This window comes from Passer montanus, unplaced genomic scaffold (assembly GCF_014805655.1).
Source record: "Passer montanus isolate IOZ18808 unplaced genomic scaffold, ASM1480565v1 scaffold105, whole genome shotgun sequence".
Lineage (NCBI taxonomy): Eukaryota > Metazoa > Chordata > Aves > Passeriformes > Passeridae > Passer > Passer montanus.
The window spans coordinates 440,869-452,895 of record NW_024357059.1 but is presented as its reverse complement, the minus strand read 5'-3'; the positions used below and the strand labels follow the sequence as shown (position 1 = coordinate 452,895).

At 38.2% G+C, this 12,027-nt stretch overlaps 1 protein-coding gene across 6 annotated transcripts in view; it reads right to left on the bottom strand.

The window, feature by feature from the left end:
- TRPM6 (transient receptor potential cation channel subfamily M member 6) overlaps positions 1–3,739 on the bottom strand; it is a 92,880-nt gene extending 89,141 nt beyond the window's left edge. For all 6 annotated transcript variants that reach the window (XR_005628665.1, XR_005628666.1, XM_039719276.1 and 3 more), the window contains exon 1: positions 3,478–3,739. The gene's annotated coding sequence lies outside the window, so the exon portion shown is untranslated. The remainder of the gene's footprint in view (positions 1–3,477) is intronic.
- Between the last annotated feature and the right edge of the window lie 8,288 nt (positions 3,740–12,027).

Sequence of the window (12,027 nt, the reverse complement as noted above, 5' to 3'; positions counted from 1 at the left end):
TCTGTATTTTGCTTTCCCACCAGTTTTTTCATACTAGGCACAAGCCGGGGTTGGTAGTGTGCTGATACTCTTCAACACCTTATTGGTGACATTGACACGGCGAGCAAGAGCACCTCAGCACATTTGCCAATGACATCAAGTTGAGTTGTGCAGTCAAATGTTGGAGGGAAGGGATGACATCCAGAGGGACGCTGACAGGCTTGAGAGGTGAGCCAATGCAAACCTCATAAATTCAACAAACCTAAGTGCAAGGTCCTACACCTGGCTCAGGGCAATCCCAGACACACCCACAGGTTGGGCAGAGATGTAATTGAGAGCAGCCCCATGGACAAAGATTTGGGGGTGATAGTTGATGAAAAACTCAACATGGGCCAGCAGTGTGCACTTGCAGGCCAGAAAACCAAATGCATTCCAGGATACATCCAAAGGAGTCTAGCCAGCAGATTAAAGGAGGTGATTCTGCCCCTCCGCTCTGCTCTTGTGTGACCCACCTGAAGTCACCCACCCTGTGTACAGTTCTGGTGTCCCCAACATAAGAAGGACATGGAACTGTTGAAGCAAGACCAGAGGGCCATGAGGTTGGTAAAAGAACTGGAACATGTCCACTACAAAGACAGGCTGAGAAAGTTGGGACTGTGCAGACTGCACAAGAGACCTCATAGCAACCTTCCAGTATCTGAAAGGGACCTGCAGGGAAGCTGGAGTGTCCCAACCCTGGTAGTGTTCTATGCCAGGTTGGATAAGGCCTCGAGCAACCTGGTGTAGTGAGACGTGTCCCTTTCCATGGCAGCAGGGATTGGAGCTAGATTTTAAATTTATATTTAAAAATTTATATCAAATTTAAAAATTAAATAATATTTATTTTTTAAATCAAATATTAATTCATATTCAAGGATATTCCACAGGAAATGCTTTGAGCTTTAGAGGAGACAAACAAAAATCTTTGTGCTTAAGACTGAAAAAAGAGCCTTATCCACATGACCAATCTCTTTAATTTGAACTAACTGAAAATTATTTACCTAAAAATCAGCTATTCACAAAAAAAAGAAAAAAATTTAAAAATACCTACAAATCAAATACCTGAAAATCAAGGGTTAAACAGTGATGAATGTATATGGAGCAGCATGCTTCACTAAGGAAGAAGGAAGTCTGTCCTTTAGTGGCCTATTGCTGGAGGCAAGAGGGAAACCTGAATTTACTAGGGTATCCGTGAAGTACACTGAGCACACCCATTCTCAGAGTGGAACACAAGACTTAAAGCAATGCCAGATTATACAGTGCAGGAAGATGGGCAGTTTCATGGTGAATACTGTCTGTTGTCTGTGCCAGCCTTCCAAGGGCCAAAGACACATCCATGTTCATGTGACATGTGTGTTTAATAACCGCTTGCTGCTCTGCAGGCAAGGAACAAACACTTGACTGTTGGCTTTCACAGGCTACCCTAGTAATTGTGGGGCCTGGGCAAAGGTTCCCCATCATGTACAGCCTGATGGCCAAGCCATGGCAGAAAAGGAAGGGAACCATTTGGATTCACCTGTCCTGCAGGGCATGGCTTTGAGTACCCCGTGTTGAAAGCAGCAGGCAGTTATCAGCAGATGCTGGTGTCAGCTAGGCAGAGCACTGTTATGACAGCTATTCTTTAAATAGTGTTTTGAGTAGCTATCCCATACTAAATAATAGAAATATACCATAATATGAACAGTCAAACTCATTAACTTGGCTGTTTGTTGTTGCTGCTCTAATTTCACCTTTAGATACCCAGATTTCTAAAAGGAAAGCAGAGTAAATTTAAGCTTACTTCTATTCAAGAAATTAAGTTTACTCTTTCCTTGCAGCAATCACCCATTTCTAAAACAACATTCTTCTCTTATAACCCAGTGTCTTAGTCCTTACATAATTTTTATACCAATCTGTTCGCTAATTGCTATACTGTCTTTTTAAATTGTAGTTTTTATTACCAGAGGAATCAGCATAGGTGATATTTTAAGTCGTATTCTCTTAAATTCCTTCCTCATATGAAAACATCTTAAGTATTTTTCTTTTCTGAGGAAAAACTGACTAGCCTAGGAGATGAAATCAGTTTAGTTCCATCCTTGCGAAAATCACATCAAATTAGTGACTGATTTTTACCTACTGTATTTCACAATCTTACTTCAGAATTATTTTTATGAGTTAAATTTCTACAATTAAAAGCTGTCTTCGGTGTCTTTGCATTTGCACCTTACACATTTAGAAATACAGAGGTTTGTCTGAAGTAGATTTTCCTCTTTTCAATCACAGTTTTGTTTCTCCAATTTCATAAAGGTAAAAGAAGAAAAACTATTAGAGCATACACAGATGCAACCTTTTGTGATTATTTGATTTTTTTAAAATTTTGGTTTCCAACTGATGATCATGAAACCGAAGGATTTTGGTAGCTTACTTTATGCCAAAGCAGTTTTTACATAATAATTATGTAATCAGAAACAAAATAAGGTGGCTGTTTTTGTGGGGTTTTTTTCATTCCAGGAATTAAAAGAAACTAAAAGCAATGTCCATACTCTACAAGTAGAAGCACCAAAAGAAAATAACCCACATGTAGTATCAGGCTTCAGAGAGAGGTATTTGACACTTTGAGTAGATCCAATACAATTTATTATTGTGTTTCAATTTAGGTAGAAGAGCATCTGTATACTACTCAAACGAAGGATGTTACAAAATTCACCTGTGCAAGACAACAATGAATGGCTCATTTCCATTTATAGCTCTGCATGAACGGATTTTCTCTAGCTTAAACTTCACCGCAGATAGCACAATGCTATTTTTGTTTAATTTTCTCAATCTCATACTTGATAAATCACTTAATTAATCATATTCCAATCCAAATATGAACTGCAAGCATTCACATAAAGAAACTGGAAAAAAATGTAATGCTTAGCTAGTCCATATCCCTTTTAAAAGTTCATTAAATGAGTAAAATAAGACAAAAAAAAGCAGGAAAACAATAATCCACCATAATATTTTTGAAAACAAAGTAATCATAGAAACAAAAATTTAGTTTGCCTCTATCCTGTTTTCACATTTCTTTCCCTAGGAATGGTAACATATCACTAATAAAAAAACTACTTTTTTCCTTCAGTAGGGGAAAAAGTTATTATCTCTATGGCTTTAAGAGAAGAAAGAAGAATATTTTTTAAGTCCTTAGAAGTGACTAAGAAGTCATGAATACAAGAATACTTCACCAAGAACATTAAAAACTTAAACTACTACTGACTACAACTATTATTTTCAAATGCAACAGTAATTAAAATTTACTGTTAAAATATACTATACATCACCATCAAATTCTCTAATACAAAAAGCATGAAGAAGGAATTTTAATCAGGAAATAGGAAAATAAGTATCTCTTCTCTAATTTTCTTCATACTCTGCAAATAATTACCTATATACAAACATTTAAATACTTTGTGAGTTAATTTCTTTTGAATTAGCACTTACCTTTCTCTTCCTCATATTAGACACTTCAAGTAGCCTTCAGACACCAACTGAGGTTTTCATCCAACATACAATCTGATAAAGCTTGATCCCCAGTAAAAGGAAACAGCGATACAAGGCAGTGACACCAAAATCCCATGTATTAAATTGATAATTGGGTTTGGTTGGCTGCTTTTTGGTTTTTTGGCAGATGAGGAAATTTGGAGAGAATTAAGAGATGAATCAAAACTGCTTGACACAACATTTTTACTCTAGTTATGCTGAAAATTTCGTGTCACCTTATGATCAGGGACTTGTGAGTTGATCTGCCCTTATTTATGTATCAAGTAAGGAAATGATTAGCATTCATGATGTCACTGCTTGAATTTTCAGTAGCAGTCTGGAATAGAAGCATACCAAAACATTTTCCAGATTCATGGTAACTTGCTGTGAAGGTGTATTGCCACCTAGAGGGTCAAAGTTATATCTGTAGGCATGGAAATATTTAAGCCAGCCCAGGCATATTAGTTATTATGAAATGCTCCTTTGAGCACAAGTTTTGCTGTAGAAAACAGTGAGTCTGTGCAGTTTAACCCCTCTTCCCACAGTCAAGGTCAGAGACTTTCACAAAAGAATACATTAATTTCCCTGAATGAATCCACTGTTCTGGTTAGAACATGCTGGCAGATGCTGGATACTAATTATCTTTAGTTTCACCTGGTAACATATACATTTGCACACTTTTATCTTTATGAAGGATCCTTTATATTTTCCAAGTTCCTATATACAAGCATGCTTTTTTAACATCCACTAAGTTCCTGGCCAACAGGAAAATAATCAACCAGCAACTGTCAAAACAGTGAGAAACCTATTACATTTAGTTGATACCATATTCAAATTACTGCAAGGTTGCTGTGCTGAAGATACAGCTAATGCTGAAAACATTCTTGTCATTGGTCTGCTGGCCAACTATACCTGCACTCACAGGCTGAGTTACTCCATGATCACCCACCTTCCACCCCCCGCTTTTCCCTTTCTACCACAGTCTACTTACCCAAAACACATTCACTTATGCAGCCTGTTTTCCACAGTAGTTCTTCACTTTCCTGATCTGGACTTGAGCTTTAATCTCCTTCCAGAGGCTTTTCTATCTTAGGAACCATAAACATAATGCAGGCCTTCAATAAACACAAATAAGACAATATAAAATAGGCCTTTAGTTTAGAATAATGCAAAATATTTATTAAACGTTGGTCATGCTACTTTGCTGTTTAAATCTGCTTTGAAACCTATTTAACTCCCATATCTGACTTACCTTTCCCTGTACCTTTACTATGCAACTTGCTGATACAGCCCCTGATCAAGCCGGGGTGTCTAAATGTGGTTACCCCTAATAAGTTCTTAAGCTTGTGACACTGGCTTTTCCTTTTAGAAATATTTTAGAGAATACAAACTCCCAGTTAACTATAGAAAATACAATTCATTTTTTAATTCTAAAATTTAAAACCATATCAAATTAAAACTGTCAGTCAGTATGCAGCTACTGACATTGTCTTGACATGTGATAGCATTTATCTTAAAAGACCATTTTCTTTTCACTGGGTGTTACTGTATATGCGAATTAAAACTTCTTATGCTTACATATCGTTTATAAGCAGTTTTTAAATGAAAGATCTCTAGAAAAATGGAGTCAGAAGTCAAGACCAGCAACTTGGTAGTTCAGTGTCACATGGCATCTGGAGACACCAGACACTGAGAAATGCAATTTCTTATCATACCTGTTGTCTAATATGAAATTTATGTAACCTGTCATCACTCCCCGTTACTGCTCCAGCCTTTTGTATAACCCCGACTCTCAAGAGTAATTTTAAATAGTTTTCCAAGGCTTTTAAACTTACCCCTATTTGCAAAGAGATGAATGGAAAAAATGAATCAGCTCAGGAAACACTCTAAAAGTAGCCATAACATTCCAGCCCATAACAAAGTCCACAACTGGAACGAACCATGAGGAAAGTGCTTGCCTGCAGCACAATTGCAAATGAAGTAAACATATGGCTTACAGCACGCTGCAAGCTTAATTTGTTGTAAAGGACTTATTTATCTGGTTATGGGATAGCTCAAACATGTATTTGAAACACCATAATAAAACATCATCTGTTCTGTGAAAGGAGTGGAATAACAGATTTTAATAATAAAATGCAGGCTATTGCTAGGATGCATCTACTGCGAGTGAAGCATCCAGCAGACTGTAAATGAGCAGAGTGTGTTGCAAAGATACTAGCTAATAATGCAAAAAGCTGCATCCTGAGAACACTGGATGGTCTGAAATATAAAACTCACAAATACAGGAATGCATGTATTACATAGGGTCAAAACCCCCCTAGATCATATAACCAATTCAAACACCTCAATAATTAATAGATCTATTTTTTTCACTAATTTATTTTGGTTATAGTAAACATGAAATAGCAGGTTTATAGCCTTCTTGCCAGAAAAGGAGTTTCTTTTTTAAAAAATTCAAAGTACCTCCTAAGACAAGTTGGTGTATTTGGACTTAAAACAAAAATGTTAAAACTGTCTGAGAAAAATACATATTGTCCAAATATGTATCCAGCTAATCTGACAGAAGGTAGAGGATACTGTGAACTGCCTAAAACCCTAAGCCACCTCCTTTCTTCAGAGGGCATTCAAAGATCTTAACCAGCTAAATGAATAAGCAACAAATACACATACCTATGCAGCACAAATTCCAGAAAAACTTTCCAAGTGTTTACAAAGGAAGCTGACAAGCTCATTACTTTAAGCAAAAAGGTCTAGTAAAACAACAAATATACAGAAGCAGCAATCTTATGAAATAAAGAACTTCACATAGTAATAGTGCCATACATACACACAGGCAAAACTTTATTGTTCTTTAACAAACACATTATTAGAAAAAAATAAAATTCAAAAGTTGCCTTTTTCCATAGTGATTACAGAAAAAATATGTTTTCTATCCTTAAAGACAAATTATATTCCAAAGTGTAAGTCCTTCCATACAACTTCAGTCTATTATTAAAGACATCTTTCTAATTGTACTTCAATTTCTAAATAAATTGCAAATCACAAACATTAAGTTCATATTTCACAGCAAAAAACCATTATTTGAATGAACTTCTGCAAAAACTTTCTGCAAGATTCACAGTCTCTGCAAAAACTACACCTCATTCAGTATAGTTTGAAAGAGTGTGTGTGGTCATTTTATATTGCACTAACTGGACATATCTCCCCAAACCTGTCATTCAGATCCCTATCAACTGGTTCAGAGCAACGTCACAAAGACTAAGAATAGCAGTAACTTTAGAATGAACCAAAAACATAAAAAAACTGGGTGCCCACTGCTGTCTGTAATGTGAAAAAGAGAAGATGAAAAACTTTTTCACAATGAAAATGTGAAACCTTTCACAACAGCAGCAGCTTTCAGCAGAAGGTAGCCCCTTTTCCTTCCCCTTCTCTGCCACACTTGATTTTTGGTTTGCATAGAAAAGGGAATGTTTTGTCCGATTTTGATGGACTCTTTTATTTTTTGGTTTAGCTATTATACAGAAAAAAAACGCCAACACATTAGAAATCACTAGTTTGTGTGCTTTATGAATAATTCACATTAAATATTTCAGGTACCACACATTTTTTGTTCAGGACAGACAAAATAATTTTGCACTTCCTTTCGACATGTAATAGATCCCCATTTCCTTTAACTGCATCCCGAAGTTCTAATTTTCTAAATTCTTCTTTCAGTCTGCCTCCATGTCTTCAAGTATTCTTGTTAGACACTGTTGGCTCCTCCTTACTGCACACCTTCAAACAGCTTCCTGTTAAGTACCCAATATCGTTCATCCCATCCACTAAGGCAACTCAGATTTGCTTTTAAAGACTGCCACAACAGTTTTTCCAAGACCGCATAAGCATGCTTATTATTCATCCAAGGAACAAAACCCGAATCTCAATGGAAACAAGTTCCCTGGGAACAGATGCACAGCTATGAAACAACTGATCAGGTTTCCATTTCGGTCTCTGCGGTATCAGTCCTTGCAGCAGTTTTAGCACCCGATGGAGTCTCTTCATCTAGGTTCTGAATATCAGACAAATCAATAGCCGGCAGTGGTGCTCTCCAGTACAGGAATGAGTTATATTGACAGAATTCTTCTTCTTGCTTTGAAAAGAGACAAAAATTTAATTAATAAAACATTAATGTGTATACCAGCAGCAGAAAATAATAAACTTTTTACTTAATAAACTGAAACTAAGAAGAGTTACGCAGCTATTACATATTGACAAGTATTTTATAATGATCTTAACTAGATCATTATTTACTTCTGTCTTTTTTAGTATTCTTGCAAATAATTGTGCAACAGCTTCCATAATTCCATAAATTTCCTCAGCTTAGGACTTTTGCACAGAAAAAAAGATGTAAAACTTGTGCAATTACTGGACTTTGCATACAAAAACAGCTCACGGCTTTTTCTTCTCATAATAGTATACAATTTTCAAGCACATTTAGAAACTGGGATTCAAAAGAATGTATTTAGCTACTTAACAGCAACTCAGAGGAATGATACATGCAAGACAAATGAAGCATTTTATACTATTTAAACAACATTCTATTTCTTCTTTTTTGTATCCAAATTTTGTATTCAAGAGAGGAAAGCTTAAGAACCACAGAATATTCTAAGCTGGAAGGGACCCTCAAGGATTAGCCAGTGCAGCTTTTAAATGAATGGCCCATATGGGGAGCAAACCCATAACCTTAGCATTATGAGCACAATGCTCCAACCTATCCAACTAAACAGTATCTCAAAAAACCTTGGGAGAAACAAACACATCCTCATCTACTAATTTAATATGGCAGCACAATTTTAGTTTTTATTTAAAATGTCTATGAGAAAGTGCACTGCCTGTTTATGAACATGTTACAATTATCAACAATGGCCAAGCTGTGCAGGTTTCTAGGGACATGCTACATCTAGGAAGAGGAATTAATTAAGTCATTCCTTAGGTCGTGAGCATGTATTTTCTTCTAGTACATAAAAACAGTGTATGTTGACACAAACCTAAAATAATGCATTTCCATATTATACTGGATTTGCATTTTTCCTAACATACAATTAGAATTTTTAAATATTTTACTTCACTGTCTCAGCTGTAACAGATGCTGAACAGAAGTATTTTTAACAAATAAACTGGTGTAATTGTTTTGGTATTCCTGAGATACCAAAGTGCAGCCTGTGAGGGGTCAAAGCACCACCACAACCCACCCTGTGACTAAGTCACCTTCAATGGGTCTCTACAGTGTGGCTCTTGAAAATATTAATTACTTGTTCATTAGTTTTGCAACAGAATAAAAAAAGAGCAGTAGTGAGTATCATCCCTACACCTTCTCATATACTGAAAAATTATGCTTTCCCCACTCCTCACAAAAGAGAGCACATAAAATCACCATACTTCTGATTTAAAGAATGCATTTTTCTATTTGTTACAGACCTCTCCTGAACTACAATCTACAAACTACTAAGCAACATCTTCCTGCTACAAAACCCCAGCATGATTTATAACCTATAATAATTAAGAGAGGATGAAAGGTGTAGACATTTCATAGCAGTAAGATGGCTCCTTGCCTGTAGAATACTACTAATGTAAGTTTCCTCACTGGGGAAGTAAAATATTGAAGAACAGAAGTTCCCATTAATTGAGACCAAAACCAATTAAATGACACCATGACACAGGAACAAAAGGATTGATTATACTGAAACTGGAAGAAAGCCAAACTGAAAGTAGTTGCCCATTCTTGTAAACTGGAAGTTTTGTACTGCACAGCATTAACAACAATGGACAAGTGTGGAAAGGATGACTTTCCCATCTGTATTGCAACATAGGCAGCATCACTCACACAGAACTGTGCAGGGCAGGTGGCTAACAAATTCTTTGAAAAAATCTCAGGTGGTGAGTTTCAGAAACTGTCAGCTACTTTTACAAATTCTCCCCTGCATTATTTGAACTCCCCTGGTATTTTAGTAAGATTTTTTTTAAAAAAACTGAGAGCTAAATACTTAAAATCAGAACCCCGATGCTTTGTATGCATAAAGTGAATGACAGCACCCTTGTTTCAAAATTATTAGCATAAGAGCTCATAAACACATACTCAATTTTGGACTAAAACTGCATGCATAATTACTCTCAAAAGCTTTCAGGTTTACAGATCAGCAATACTGCAGTGTGAAAATGAAAAAAAAAAAAGAAAAGACAGGCACAAACAACTGTAACTAGAAGGCAAAATAAAACACCAAATATTCACTGTCAACTAAGTAAGTTTCCACATAGGTTTTGAGTAGAAATTCTATCAAGGCAGGCAACAAGGTAGGCAAGCTCAGAGAAACAAAAGCTTAGTTTCTATAGACTAAGTTGCATAATATTTAAGTAGTTTTCCAACTCTAGCTGCAAAAGGGTACTTGGACTAAAACAAACTTTCTTCTCTGGCCAACTGCAATATGATGCTTTAAACTTTAACAAAAACACTGTGAAATTAACACTATCCTGATCATACTTATTAATGTAATGAAATACACAAGCCAAAAACAGCTTGTGTAAAGTTGTAAAGAATACGGCTAAAGAATGTAAAGAATACCAAGCTAGAGACTGTATTTTCAGAAAGGTATAAAAATCATCATCAGAAATATAATTATAAATTATTTTAAATATACAGATGGGACACACAAAACCAGAAGAAATATCTCTAGCCTGCAGCGTTAATCAAGCTTTATTTTAAAACGAAAACATTTCTTATACAACCTGTGCTGAGAGAAACAACCTGTTAAAAATACACACCTAGAAAAATATTTTATATAGAGATCTAATCTTTACTGTGTGGAAATTCAAGCGGTTTGTGGCCTTCCAATCACTGCTAAAGCTTACAAAATTATGCCAAGTAAACCAAGAGCAAGTATAACTTGTGATAGGAGTCAAACTGTTCTGTAGAGGTTTGTTCAATTTGTTTAATTACTACACTTAGGAACATATGTGTTCCATCTTCAAAAATAAAAGAAATGCTTGTATTTAAAATGGCTGTATAATATGCATACAACATAGAACTTTTTCTGAATTTCTTCCTGCCTTAATTTTACCATCCATCATCAATAAAACCCACTAACAATCAATCAACCAAGAAAGCAGAAAAAGGCACAGCATGAAAAATAAAAGCCAGTTTTCTTTACAGATCATATGTGGGTGTTATACTGTGAGAGGCCTCAAATTATTGAAATTAAGAGTCTACAACAGTCTGTCAAAGCCCATCTAACCTGATCAGACTTTCTGCCACTTCCATATCACTGAGTCTAACTGTTTGGTCTTTCAAGATCCAGGTGGGAGGAAAAGTTAGTTTAACATGTACTAAACTTCTATGTTTGGAATGTGTGAAATTTGATCACAGTCTGCTTTGATTGTGGGCGGTTTTTGGGGCTTTTTTTTAATTACAACTTTCTTCGTATGTACCAAATTTTGTTTTCTGAACTATTGTGTAAAATGCAGTCAAGGCCAAGGAGAAAAACAAGTATATTATCCAAAGTTAACCAGAAAAGTCGTTTCAATATACTCTGATCATTATGACACTGACGCCCTTCCTTAGACCACTGCCTCCACTGAATGTCTTGGTTAAAAGACAGCTCTGGCATTGCTATTAAATGTCAAACCACGAAGTTTAGGAAGCTGACGCTGTAGTGAGCCTAACCCTCACCCTCACACAACAGAGAGACACCAGAATAACCTCTGCAAGCTTCCACCGCACTGCTGGACGGGCATGAAGCTGAGCATAACCTCAGGTAAGCTGGACAGGCTGATTCATGGCACGGAGCGGGGAAGGAACCGGTAAAGCTGGATGATACTTCTCCTGCCCCCTCAAGGAAGACAAAAGTAAAAGGAGCTTTAAGATGCCCGCGGGCAGGAGGCGCAGACGGGGCTGGGCGGCTCTGGGCGCTGCGCCGTGCCCAAGAAAGCCCGCCAGCACCCCCGGCGGACACCCACGTCCGGCACACACGCTTCATCCGCCACCGGCACCGCCCCCCACTTCCCTCCCCGCGGACGAGCGACGCGGGCCCGTCCCGCACAGCTACCTCGGCGGCGGCGGCCCGCTCTTTTCCCCGGCGGCCCGCGCGTCCCTCCGCCGCCGGCGCGTCCCCGCGCGCCGCCGGCTCCGCGCGGCTCGTGTACCCCCGCCAGCGCATGCGCGGCGGGCGCGGGCTGCAGCGCGCATGGGCGCCACGCTCGGCGGCGGCGCCGGGGCTACCCGCTGCACTGCCTGACGGGAGGAACGGGCGGGAAGCGCCCCAGAGTCAAACCCTCAGCCCGCTGTGAGGAGAGGGGAGCGCCCAGAGCCAAACCCTCAGCCCGCTGTGAGGAGAGGGGAGCGCCCAGAGCCAAACCCTCAGCCCGCTGTGGAGGAGGGAAGCGCCCCCAGAGCCAAACCCTCACCCCGCTGTGAGGAGAGCGGAGCTCCCCCAGAGCCAAACCCTCACCTGGCCATGAAGGATGGAACGAAACACGTGA